The sequence below is a fragment of the Sarcophilus harrisii genome, chromosome 1 (assembly GCF_902635505.1).
Source record: "Sarcophilus harrisii chromosome 1, mSarHar1.11, whole genome shotgun sequence".
Taxonomy (NCBI): domain Eukaryota; kingdom Metazoa; phylum Chordata; class Mammalia; order Dasyuromorphia; family Dasyuridae; genus Sarcophilus; species Sarcophilus harrisii.
Window position 1 is genome coordinate 466,848,645 of NC_045426.1, and position 14,234 is coordinate 466,862,878.

General features: G+C 38.1%; 1 protein-coding gene and 1 long non-coding RNA gene across 2 annotated transcripts in view; one reads left to right on the forward strand and one right to left on the reverse strand.

Moving 5' to 3' along the window:
• The window catches only part of LOC116420581, a 41,906-nt gene extending 39,216 nt beyond the window's left edge, over window positions 1–2,690 (forward strand). Inside the window, exon 3 of the long non-coding RNA XR_004230948.1 lies at window positions 2,005–2,690. This is a non-coding gene — a long non-coding RNA (uncharacterized LOC116420581). The remainder of the gene's footprint in view (window positions 1–2,004) is intronic.
• XKR4 (XK related 4) overlaps window positions 1–14,234 on the reverse strand; it is a 466,231-nt gene that overhangs the window by 25,811 nt on the left and 426,186 nt on the right. The window lies entirely within an intron of this gene.

Genomic DNA, 14,234 nt, shown 5'->3' on the forward strand with positions numbered 1-14,234 from the left:
CTTCTGAGATCCCTTCCAAAACTAAGCTGTTATAGCAGCTAACTCAAACTGGCCTAAAGTTCATCAGCATCATCCTAGAAATCTGGATGCTTTCTTGCTTTCACCAAGTGGAGGCAGGATGTCCCAACTGTGGTATAAAATTTGAACCATGAATAAATCTCTGAAAAATTGTCTTGGCTAACCTGACATATATAAATGTGGGGGATAACTGTGATTTAATTAATGTGAAAACTTCTAGCATGACAACTCTATCTGCTTTGATTCATTGCTTGATAGAGACTCGCCTGACTCCAAGCCTTGCCCATTTCCTACTGTATCAGGCTACTTTTTAAATTCCATTCAGGCAGGAGAGAAAACCTCTGTAAAGTAAATGGACAAGATAGGCTGTAAATTAATGTGCTTTGGTTGTCAGTAAGTTGTTGACTAGCTGTGGAAACATCAGCACTAAGACATCATAAGAATAAATAGTAGATAAAGACAACAGAGGCTTTCAATTCTGAACCCATTATTTCTCCTTCCCATATTGCTGTATTAGTTACTAATTTTCTTTGCAAATAAATGATTGTTAGTGTATGTGCACTGATTGTTAGTATCCTTTAAAACACTCATTGGTATTAATGGTTTCTAGTGTGAGAGAAAGCATTAAGTTGGTGTATCAATGGGGAAAGTGACGAATCTTGGGACCCTGAGGCTTATAATATTGTAGTTAATTTTTAATAGGAATTAACATACAACCATTCATATTCAAAATTCTTAAAGAATCTGAAAGACATACTTGAAGATGGTAAAGGGTGATAGTGATGAGGTTTAGGTTTTTGGGTTCCCTTCTGTCAAGGATCCAAATGATGAGGTCTAGATTTATGGAACCAAAATGAGATTAGGGTTTCTGGTGGTCAGGGAGTTAAGTGATGAGGTCTAGTCGCAGGTTCGGGTTCAGGGAACCAAAGGAAAAGGTTTGACTCCCCTGGAATCTCTTGGGATTCAGTGCAAGGGTAGGGAGTTTGGGGGAACCCCCTTCTGGTAGCACAGAGATTCTCTGTAAAGGAATTTACAAGCCCCAAAAATCTAGATTGATAAAAGAGGTTTATTATAGGCATTGGGAAGTCAGCCTAAGTAAAATTTCTAATAGAGAAATCCCGACAGAGAGGCATAAAGTCTCATTAGGGAAATAGGTGAAGATTAAGAGAGAGTAGAGCTGGAAGAGAATATCATCCCAGGGGGCAGAGATTTCTTTGGCATAGCATGGCATATCTTAACATGGCATAGCATAGCATGTCAGGTCCTCTACAAAGAGTTGTTCCAAGTTGCAGTTTTTATAAACCTTGATTACAAGCTAGGGGTTGCTCTTGATGGGACTAGTGGGTGGAGTTCCAAGTTGGCTCTTTTTATCTACAAGCAGGATTTCAGCTTGAGCTGGAATTGAGAAAATCTTAGAATTGAATGGGTGTTTCTCCATTTCAATGGGATTGATATATCCAGCTCTGAACTTAACTAGCCCCACCTAAGTTACATAATGAAGTTGTTTGTCCTCAGATGGGGTCCCCACAGACAAAGGGTTCAAGGAGAACCTTCAAGGAGTTTTAGAGTTTTGGGGTCCCTTCAATAGTACATAAATTATAAAAAAGAAGACAAATACTTTCAGAATAAACTGTGAAATAATAACATATGCACACTGTGTTTGTGGGTGAGGGAATAGAAGGGAAGAAGGAAAGAGAGAAAAGGGAAGAGGAGGAGGGAGAAAGTTAGAGAGAAGGAGGAAAGGACAGAGAGAGAGAGGGACAGAGAGACAGAGAGACAAAGAGACAGAGAGACAGAAAGGCACAGAGATAGTGGGATTGGGGGAACCAGGTTGACTCAAGCATTGAAGATACTGGACCATCATGATGGAACTGATTTAATATCTTGGAAAATTAGGAAAACAGATGAGAGCCAAGGTTGCTTAATGGTACTAAGAGTTATGAGAATGTAAGTTTGATTAAGTGCTGTTCTGCCCCCCCCCCCCAGGTCAAAGGAAAGAAGGGGAGAATTTCAGAATGAAGATACCTAAAAAAAGCACTCTGCACTTGGATGAAGATGCTACTGTGGTTTCTCTCAGTCAATCACACACACTGAATTATTTTCTGATAGTAGAAGAATCCCCTGTCCTTCCTTTGACCCTTTGGATTTGCATGGCAAAGGACTGAAATCAGAGTACATCATGTGCCAAGGGACCATGTATTCCACAACACAATTTAAGGTGCTTCACAGTCTGCCTATGACAATACTTTTCCAGGCTTTGTTCAACTACTTTTTCACATATGCTATGTTATTGCTAGATTGAAATACTTCTAACATTTTAAAGTACAAAATACAGATAGTAGGTACTTAACAGAAATTTAGTTAAATGAGAAATGAATGAAAATTGGACTCCAACTCCAGATGATGATGATCTCATTAGCACGATACTTCAACTGAACTGACAAGTCACAAAGAAATAGCAATAAAAGAAAATGGTATATTCTGTAAGGTAGAGAAAAGAATTAGTTTTACTTTGATAAAAATAAAAAGGTACATTTTGACTGAATGAAAAAATGTGCCTAAAGGGAGAATAAAATCACATTCAAACTTAAGCAAAATAGGATCTTAATTTTATTTGCATGATAGGGGTTATATTGAGATTCCTTCCTCTCTCATTCTCTCTCTCTCTCCTTCCTTCCTTCCTTCCTTCCTTCCTTCCTTCCTTCCTTCCTTCCTTCCTTCCTTTCTTCCTTCCCAAGAAATTAATACAGTACCAAATTCATGGCAGGTACTTAATAAATGATTGTACTTTGATTGATTGAGGGGATGTATAAAAACATTTATTTGATAGAAGAAAAAAGATCACATTTTGCAATATAGTTCAATATTCAAATTTTGTAAACTTTATTTAAAGTACCTGCAAGAAAAATGCTATTTTTAAAAAAAGAAATTTGAACAGACTGGGTACAAAGAAAAAAGTATTGCTGAAAAGAATCAGAGCTCTTGGTGGCCAACCTGTCTCAGATAATCTTGGCTGTCAGGTGTGTCCAGGCAGAACAATACCTTCTGTGCTCATGAATGGGTTAGGGACCATCTAACATGCAGCAGATTTCATTGAGCCCTAGGGCATGATTGCATACAATGAACAACCTCATAGCTTAAGAAAAGGAGGCAAGGGTAACAAAAGCAAGGTGAATGGTCTGCTCAGAGAACAAAAGCTTGAGCAATAAGGAAAAGAAGAGGTGCATTCTAAAGCACCTAGTATTTGGCCTGCAGAATAGGGATAGGCAATATATTCCTAACCCAGCCTCTTTCTTTTTGAATTTAAAGTTCACTACTTCATCTGATGAGGATTTTAAGATTTTAGACAAATACTTCATCTGATGAAGATTTTAAGATTTTAGACAAATACAACTTTTATCGGGTTCCCTCCATTCCTGTCCACAAATGCATCATTCCTAAGTAATAGGTGTCTGATGCATGCACAGGCTGTATCAGCTTACTCTGCTATTGTAACTTTCATGTGGAGGATGTCAGGAAGTTACCTCTGTTGTGCCACAGTTTCCCTAAATCGTTCTACTTCAGTTTACCTGAATTGTTCTGCCTCAGTCCCCCTGGTTGTAATGCCTCCCCACCCCACCCTCCCTCCTTCCTCTCTATTAGGATTGATATAATTTAGGGCTGACTACTGTAGGGTCATAAACTGTAAATGTTTAATCTCAGATAAGGGGGAAATCTTCTATTTCAGACATCCTGGCTCCTAAGTCCTCTTAAGTTATCAAGAATTTGTGGTCCTCACCTCCCAACCTGTCAGAACTGGATTTATGGTCTGTCCGTTCCTGGAAATTCCCACTCACCAATGCTCATTCTACTCCAATCTCCCCTCTGCCTTTGTGTTCCTTGATGCTAGAGCCCTATAAAAATCCATGAAATCTCACATTCAATGCTGAATTCTTTGACAAAAGCACAATTCAGTCCTGGGGGCAAAATGAATTCTGTTCTGCCCTGAGACAATCTCTCCCTCTCAAAAATTCAAATAAAACATTAAAAACCCTCTAATTCCATCGTGCCTCAGTTTCTCCAGCATTACACCTCTAGGAGAATCATCAGGGCTATAGGCTGGCTAAGTACTTCTGAGAGAGTGTGGAGCATGCATGGATATTCTGTGCCTGCTTCTGGTTGGCAAAAATTGCAGCCAATTTTTGGATTGGCTGCAAAGGTGAAATTGTTCACATCTTTGAAAAGGTCTGGGTCAGCTATTGTCCCCTTTCTTTAACCCTGTCTGAAAAATGTGGGTGACCAGTGAGATCAAAGAGGAATAGCATTGACTGTTTCCTCCTTTCTCCACTATTCATCTCTTTCTTGGGGACATGTATTGTTATTGTTTAATCATTTTTCAGTCATGTCTGACTCTTCATGACTCCATTTGAGATTTCCTTGGCTAAGATACTGGAGTGGTTTGCCATTTTCCTCTCCAAATCATTTCACAAATGAGGAAACAGATAAACAGAGCTGACTTGCCCAGGATCACACAGTCAGAAAGTGTTTAAGGGCAGATTTGAACTTAGAAAGGTGAGTCTTCTTGACTCCAGAGCTGACATCCTAGCCACCGTGCCATGTAGCTGCCCACTTTTGACATGTGGTGATTGTTTTCACCTGACAACTCCTGTGGAGCTACATCATCATTCCTTGAGAGGCAGGTAGCTGTAAATCCTCTCCAGGGGCTTCAGTTCTCTATCTCTGGAAAGAGTTACCTGCCTGTTAACTTAATTTCAAGTGTCTATCTTCCTTTTCCCACTGTTATAAAACCCTCTGGACCAAAGTCCATTGGTGTGAGACTCTCCTTATTGGTGGAGATGAAGGCCTTGCCTTATGGGAGGACAGGGCAAAGCTGGTGAGAGGCTGGAGAGCTCCATACTTTGGGACTCATCTAGCTTTGATCTTTCTTTGACATTCTTCAAACCTCATGTTGCTTTGGATGCTTCTGGTTTCCAACTTTGAGAGACATGGAAGGAGCTGGCAGTCCCTATCATATCCCCTGTCCCAGTTTTGCCACACTAGAGACTTTGGGGAGTTTTGGTCGAGCTATTTTACTCCCAGTGAGAGAGTTCTTTCATTCTGTTGTGTCTGTTATATATCCTCCTTATCTGATTTCTGTTTTACTCTCATCTGAATCAGTGGGTGTTTTTGGTATTTGCTATATGAGTTTATTGTGGAACTGGTATTTGATGGAAAAGGGGTCAAATCTTTGGCATAGCACCTGTTATCCTTCCCCCAAACCAAAATGACAAAATGATCAGAAATTAGAGTGAAGCTGATCATATATAATTCTAGGCTGGTAACTGCTCTCTCTGAGGAAAGCAGCTTCCTGCCCCAACCTTCTGATTCCCTTTCCAATGGAAATTAAAAGTTTCCTTGTGAAAAGATGATGGGAAAAAAGGCTATTAGATGGCCTCCTTTCAAATATTTGGTGGGGCCCCATCTTTTTACATGCAGGCCATGGTTATATTATATTATATTATACTATAATATATTATGTTATGTTATGTTATATTATGTATCATTCTTTCCAGTACCCTTACATATTAATACCAGTAATTCATGAAATATTCACCACATTTTCATAATTGACATAGGTTTAGGAATCCCCCCTATATCTTCATAACTTTGTTCTTCTTGAGTACTACCTTCAATCAGTGTTCCCACTTCCTCTTTTCAGCATCTATAATTAAGGAATAGTAGGGGATGAGAAAGAGAGGAAGGAGAGGAAGAAAATGGAGGCATGTTTGACTACTGATTGGGGAAAGAGAAAGAGAGAGAGAAAATGATGTAACACAACTATAGCAGACTGATGCTATATTTAAAATTTAAAATGGACTCAAAATTAGTCTTAAAGGTGATTCTCACTCTGGGAATGGTCATTGGGTCTACTTATCCTCCTCCAGGAGGATGAGCTGGTTGAAGTGAGAAAGAGACAGAGCTCTCTGCATGTGAGAAGAAAAGCATGGGTCAGGAGAGAGGCTACTTAGTAGCTATTTGGTATTTAAATTGTTTCCCCATTAAAGCCTTTCTTCTGCTTTCTGGGGTCTTTTTTATAGAGCATTTTATTCTCCCTGGTAAGTTGGAGAATGGAAAAGCATTCCTTTTGCTCCTTTACTTCACTTGTAGAAAGGAGATGAGCCAGTACTTTGAACATAGATAGCAGTCATTTAGCTGTGACAGAAATACAATCATTACATATTCTGTGCACGTTGCTTAAGATTCTCTTGACTTTCTCAAACTCCTAGAAGTGAGATTTACAGTCTTTTGTTGTTCTTGCTAGTAGCTCCCTTGGAGAACTTTTTAAGTAAGTTGCCGATAATAAACCCTGGGCAGGCCAAACCCTACCACTCAACAAATAGTTGGCTTTGCTTAAGATAGAGGAAGAGATGTATTTAATAAGAACCTTCAAGCAAATGGACTTTTGGGGACATTTTCTGTCTCAATATAAACATGCAAATTGATTTTTAAAAAGACTTCTATAAATTGAGACTATAACTCTTAACAATAACATTAAAGAGAAAGAAACACAAATGCCCATTTTGTTAGCAGCACTATCTCTTAAAATCCTAAGCCTACACTATCTTTCAGCTTTGTTAGCCACATTATAGTCACAAAAGCATTTCTGCAAAGAGGATTACAAATCATTATCTGTCCTAGGCCCAGTTAGGCATACCGTGACAGTAATCGACCTAGAAGCTCTGAAAAAGGGAGACAGGAGTGACAAAGAAAAGAGAGAGGGAGAAGGGGAGACATAGAGAGGCAGAGACAAAGGGAGATAGAGAAAGACAGAGAGGCAGAAAGAAAAACAAAGAGAGACAGTAAGATAGGGAGATGGAGGGAGAGAGAGACAGAGAGGGACAGAGAGAGAAAGGAGAGAGAGAAAAAGAGAGAGAGAGAGAGAGAGACAAAGAGACAGAGACAGAGAGATGGAGGGAGAAACAGAGAGACAGAGAGACATAGAGAGGCAGAAACAAAGGGAGATAGAGAAAGACAGAGAGGCAGAAAGAGAACCAAAGAGAGACAGAGATAGGGAAATGGAGGGAGAGAGAGACTGAGAGGGAAAGAGAGAGAAAGGGGAGAGAGGAGAGAGAGAGAAAGAGAGAGAGAGAGAGAGAGAGAGAGAGAGAGAGAGAGAGAGAGAGACAGAGAGAGAGAGACAGAGAGATGGAGAGAGAAACAGAGAGACTGAGACATAGAGAGGCAGAAACAAAGGGAGATAGAGAAAGTCAGAGAGGCAGAAAGAGAAGCAAAGAGAGACAGAGATAGGAAGATGGAGGGAGAAAGAGAAACAGAGAGGGACAGAGAGAGAAAGGGGGCGGAGAGAGAGACACACACACACACACATAGACATAGAAAGACAGAGACAGAGAGAGACAGAGAGAGACACACACAGAGAGACAGAGGGATGGAGAGACAGAAAAAGAGAGACAGGGAGACATAGAGAGGCAGAGACAAAGGGAGATAAAGACAGAAAGACAAAAAGAGAAGCAAAGAGAGACAGAACAGGGAGATGGAGGAAGAGAGAGACAGAGAGGGACAGAGAGAGAAAGGAGGAGAGAGAGAGAGAGAGAGATACACAGACAGAGACACAAAGAGACAGGGAGATGGAGAGACAGAAACAGAGAGACAGGGAGACAGAGAGAGGCAAAGAGAGGAGCAGAGAGATAGAGACAGAGAGATGCAGGGAGGAAGGGAAGAGGGAGAGAGAAATACAGAGAGAGACACACACAGAGAGAAACAGAGAGCAAGAGAAAGAAACAGAGACAGAGATAAAGGCAAACAGACAGACAGACACACACACCAGAATGTTCAGGAGAACAGTTTTTGCTCTTTTGTCTTTCAGAGAAGAAAGTAAAGAGCTGAATTTTCTAGCAACAATTCTATGTGTCCCTATATTGTCTGCAGAGGCAGCTAGACTGGGTATTGGAACAACAGAATTTGGGCCCTGGAGTTAAGAAAACTGAATTCAAATCCAGCCTTAGAAACTAATTAGCTGTTTTATCCTGGACAAGTCACTTAATCTCAATTTGCCTCTGTTTGTTTCTGCGAATGGAAAATGGAAAAAGAAATAATAGTAACTATCTACTAGAGTTGTTGGGAAGAACAAAGGAAATAATAATTGCAAAGCACATAGCACAGTGCCCAACCCTTCACATGTTCCTTTCTGTCTAGTAAGTACCCTTTCCTTCTCCCTAGAATTTCCATAGTCTGCTCTTCAGTTCTCCTTGACAGTAAGTGACAAAACTGTCTTTTGCATTTAAGGCTCTTTGCTTGATCTGACCATCATTGGTGCTATTGCTTTCTCCAGAGTCAGGGAAATTTGGAGCCAAGGAGTTTTAACTCTGTTAATAGTGAAATGCTGCTTCCTCAGATTAGTCAAATGATCCTTTGCTGATTGTTTCTGAGGCCTACTGTTTTGGTTGAGGTTGGAAGAAGAAGAAGGTCGAAAAAAAAGAGGTATCAATAACTCTAATATTGTGAAAGAAGGCTAAGCAGACAGGCTTCTTTCTGATTGAAGGATCTTGGAGGTAACCAAGTCTAATCCAAACTAAAGTAGAAACCCCTCTCTACAATATCTCTGATGAATGATCCTACAGCTTCTATTAGAAGACCTTTGTGGACTGGAAATGCCAATCTAGGATCAATGTTTCCCAGATTTGGAGTCAGAAGGGACTTTAAATGCCCTTAGATCCAAACTCCCTATCTTACAAATGAGAAATTGTAGTCATAAGAAGTTAAGTAACATGACTAAAGTCATGCAGCTAAGTGTCTTCTAAAGTGAAGTCTTCCTAACTTAAAACCTAATTATTATTATTTTTTGAAACATAATATTAATCACTTTGCCATGGTGCCTCCCCATACAGCTGCGAAAGTGATATTCCTGAAGTACAAGTTCAACTTTAATCCCCAGTCAAGTCTTTCCTGTATCACTAGGTGAACCTTAAACTCCCTCATTTAGGATTTAAATCCCATTATGTCTAATTCCAACCTAGCTTTTCAGGCTTAATACACCTTATTTTCTCTCATGTAATCTCTGTTCCAGTCAAATGAGGCTATTTTGTGATTGCTTTCCATGACATTCTGACTCTTCCCTCCACACCTTTGTCCAGATGATTCCTCCCCATGACTGATACATTCTCTCTTCAATGCTTTCTGTTGGTCCTTTTAGCAGAGTTCAGTTCTCAACTCAAGGATCACTTTTAAGGAGAGGTCTTCCCTGATTCCCTTCATGTTAGTGTTGAGAAGCTCATTTTACTCTCCTTTTTTATCTTTCTATTTATATGATATTCAATAACCTGAGAATATTTTGTTTCCTTCTTGTAGTATGTAAGCTTCTGGGGGTGAGGAATTGTTTCTTCTTTTTTAAATCTATAGTTCACAGCCTAGAGGAGGCACTTAATAATTTTTAAAATTCTAGTTGAACTCTAAATTTAAAATTTAAACTTAAATGATCTTCTGATATAGCTTAGACTACTTTGGTTCAGTCAGAATTGTTAAGAAAATTTTGCTTATATCTAGTTAAAGATCTGATTTCAAATTTAACTTCAGTCTGGCTACATCAGACTGGGTAAAAACTGGGATAAAAATAGCACCTACTTCCTAGGACTGGCATGAGGGTACAATAAGATTATGTCTATAAAGTTCTTGGGAAGGTTCCTGGTTTTGTTATTTTTCATTCCTATCATATCCTATTCTTTATAACCCCATCTGGAGTTTTCTTGGTAAAGATACTGGGAATGGTTTTCCATTTCTTTCTACAGTTTATTTTGCAGGTGAGGAAATTGAGACAAAGTTAAGTAACTTGTCTATGATCACATAGTTAAGTACCTGAGGCTAGATTTGAACTCAATCTTCTTGACTTCAGTACCAGCACTTTATCAACTACGCCATCTAGCTTCCTGGTATACACTAGGTTTTGATAAATGGTTATTCCCTTTCCTTTCCTCGAAGAAAATCAGCTATATGTCCATCCATCAGTCAATGAGCAATAAGTGCCTACTATGTATTGATCACTGTGCTACACTTTGGGATACCAAAGTGAAACAATTTTTGCTGTCAAAGAGCTCAAGCAATGTAGAAAGGAAAAGCAATATATATATATATATATATATATATATATATATGTATAAAATAGACAAAAGATAATTTGGTAGAGAAGGGAGTAGCAGTTGAACAGATCAGAAAAGGCTTTGTACAAAAAGTGATGCTTGAGCTGAGGCTTGAAGGAAGATGTTCCAAATATGAGGACAAATACTAAATATATCAAAAATCATGAAGAGACAAACTTGCATTCCTTCCCTGGAACCAATTTAATTCAAGAAGATTTATCAAGCACTTACTGTTCTTTTTATTTAATTATTATTATTTCCAAGCCTGTTTGTTTAATAATAATCATAATAAAAATAAAACAAAACAAATAAAAATATTTCTTCAAAGAATCTAAAATATAGAGAGACAATAGTTTCAAGGAAGCTATATCCCACAAAGTATATATGGAAATGGGCCTGTAGAACCATCCCAAGGAACATACCTACTATGTTCAAGGCACTGTGTTGATTGCTGGAGAATATAAAGATAAAAAATATATAGTCTCTGCCCTCAAGGAGATTGCATACTACTGAGGGGGTAGAGTTGGAAAATAGTAACTCAAATTTACATTCTGCTTTTTACTTTATTGAGTACCTTTTTACAGTACAAATTGCTTTATATGAATCATTTCATTTAATCCTTATAATATACCTTTAAAGTAGATGTCTTTACTTACATTTACTCACTTACATTTTACATTATTTACATTTTACTTACTTTTTTACTTACATTTTACAAAGGAGAAACTATTACTCAGAGAGAATATCTTGCATATAGTAGGTGCTAAGCAAATGCTGGTGGTTTGATAGATTCTTGACCATAAGAGCAGCATGTTAGGTACTTTTCCACACTGGCTCAGATATACCCTGTTGGCCTATTAATGAGAGCCAGAAATTCCTTAAACCCAAATCATTCTGGCTCCCCTTAATTGGTCAACAAAAGGACCTAGGCAAAGCCCACTTGCTCTTTGTTTTGGCTCTGTTTGCCAATTCTTGTAAATGGCAATTCTTGTTATTTTGGCCAGAAACCCTGAGGGTCTTTCCCTCCGAGATTAATTTTAAAAAATATATATATTTATTTATGTATTTATTTTGACAAGGTAAAAGAGGCTATTCTTTGCCTTAATTCATATTTTGTCTTGATTTAACTCAAAAGAAACATGATATGTGCAAAGTAAGAGAATCTGCCTCACATGTTTAAAGAAACTATTTGTTATTTGACCTGTGGTATAACATTCTGAATTTGTATTGGTCCGATCAGCCATAGTCTGATACACTATAACTCAATTCTAACATAGTGATGTCATTTTAGACATTTTTGAGAATGAAGGATAAAAATGCACTGAAATTGAGTAAGGTGTAAAATATTTTCAAGTTATCCAAAATACTAGATGGATGAGTTGATATTCTAAAAGAATTTGAAGTTGGGATTGTGAGTGAAAGAATACTTGTTTTATACCTTAATGGTAGAATAGTAAGGTAATTGCAACTTGAAAAAATTGTCCAGTTGGCCAATTAAGTAACAGTCATCTGAGTATAATGAAGCAGATTCTCACTATACATATTGAATATTAATTATGAAGGATACTTGCAGGGGCCTAGGTTAATTTTCATGGTAAGCAGGTTTATCAAACAGGGATGGAGTGGACCTGATATTGGGTGGAAATAGGGCTCAAATTGGCTTTTCTAAAAGAGGATAAAGGGATGGGGACATTTATCATGATTAGAAGTTTCTGAATGATGCCCTAACTGTTTGGCATGAAAAATGGCCTATCACTATAATCAAGATGAGATCTTAAATAAGATCAGTGTTCTGTATAGAATGAAAGAGAGCAAGTCTGACTTACTGGAATTTCAATAAGGTTTTTGATAAGGTACAGAAAGGGCAGAAGAGATCATAAATTAGCACATTAGTGCTAAAAGGAGCAAATTGATTGAGTAGGACTTCGAAGTAAAGGGCTGAAGAGTTACTGGCTGTCACAGGATTGACTAGCCAGCATTTCCCAGGGTTATATAACCTCCTGATGCTTTTTCTTTCCATGAAGCAGCAATTGCTGTTTTGTGGTTTTGTGTCTGATCTCTTATGTTGAATTGTACTTTTTGTGAAGAGAGTAAGTCATGTGGTGGAACATAAGTTAAATTTTAAGTAAATGAACCCAGATTCAAATCCTGGCTCTGCCATTTATTATCTTTGTGATATTGGGCAAACCATTCAAACTTCTTAGCCCACAATTTTCCCATTTAAAAAATGAAGGGTTTGAGTCAGTGGTTCTCAAAATGTGGTCCAGAGAATCTTGGGAATTTCTGAAAATTTTTCAGAGGGCCTACAAAGCCAAATTAGTTTTTATTTCCAATATAATAAATATTTATAGAGATAACCCACACGAACAAAAACTTCATACAAATCATTAATGATTTTTAATAATATAAAAGGATACTGAGAACAAAAGTTTAAGAATCACTGATTTAGATTAACTTCTGAGTTTTTTTCCAACTATTATTCCAGCTGTTAAATTATTCACTTGACTCACTTTTACTTAATATAATCTCTCCCTCCCTCTCTTTCTTCCTCTTTTCTTCCCTCCCTCTCTCCCTCTCTTCCTTCCCTCCTTCCTTCCCCCTTCCCTTCCTCCTTCCTTCCCTCCCTTCTTTACTTCTTCCCCTTCCTTTCTCTCTCCACACACACACATATATGTATGTGTATATGTATGTATACATATATACAAAAGATTCACATATATGTATGTGTATATAACATACATGTGCACACACACGTGCACATGCACACACACACACACACACACACACACACGCAGCTATATGAGCTAGCTAGATGGTGGAGTGGATAGAGCTCCAGGCCCGAAGCCAGAGAACAGTTATTTTCCTGTGTTCCAATCTGGCCTCAGACACTTATTGTTTGTATGACTCATAATCTTATTTGACTCAGTTTCCCCATCTATAAAATGAGTTTTAGAAAGAAATGACAAACCACTTTAATATCTTTACCAAGAAAAGTTCAAATAGGGTCTAAGAATCAGACACAACTGAAAAAAACTGATTCAGTCACTAAGGCATACCCTGGAGACTTGGGTTTTTGAGATGAGCCTTCCTCATTTCTAGCCAGACTCTTATCCCTTTGTTCATCATCCATTTTCCTACCTTGTTTCTGAGTTCTAGGAGTCACATCCCATCTAGATATTTCATTTACCTGTCTTGAGGCCTGAACTTTTCAATGGTGAGCCTTAACCATCTCTAGTTCAACACAGATAATGACCCATGCATATCCTCTACTTTCTACATTTTTTTCCCCTGGGAACCTTAATAAAAACAATGCAAATTAAGGTATCATTCTTGGAAAGGTCATGTCAATGACCTATATGTGTTGTCTTCCCTATTGAGATGTGATTCTTGAGGACAGGGATTGTCTTGCTTTCTGTTTTTGTGTTTCTCCCTTTTAACACAATGCATAGGGCATAGCAAGTTTTAATTTAAAATGCCTTCTTTCCTTTACTTCTTCCTTCCTTCCTTCCTTCCTTCCTTCCTTTCTTCCTTCCTTCCTTCCTTTCTTCCTTCCTTCCTTCCACTACTGATGAACTTACAACTTTGAGGAAATTGTGAATTATGGCTAAAATCCTAAGCCTCTTTCCTGAAATCAAACTGTGACCAAAACAAAAGAAAACAAAAAAATCAGAAAGGAGAATTATAAGCTAGAGATGGAGTGACAGCTGGAATATTTAGCCCACCACTGAGTAAATACATAATTAGAAGCTAAATTAGTATTATTAGGCCATAATGGCCCCTCAGCAGAGCTATTGCAATCAGTTGCCTAAATGTCTTCCCATAGTCTTTATGAGTTTCAGACCAGTGAACTAATGGATGTGGGGTGGGGGGCAGGCTCTTAGGTCACTGCAGGTGCTGGGACAGCAGGCTATGTCTGCATGCTAATGAGATCTACCAGGTCTTTATTTGGTACACTTTCCGGCTTCCTAATTTTTTAATCTACTTAAAACAATTAAAGTATCTTTTGCAAACTTGTTTTTCAAAATGAAAAAAAAGACCTTGTAGAAGAAGAATTTGGGGATAATAATTTGCCTGATGATAAAGATA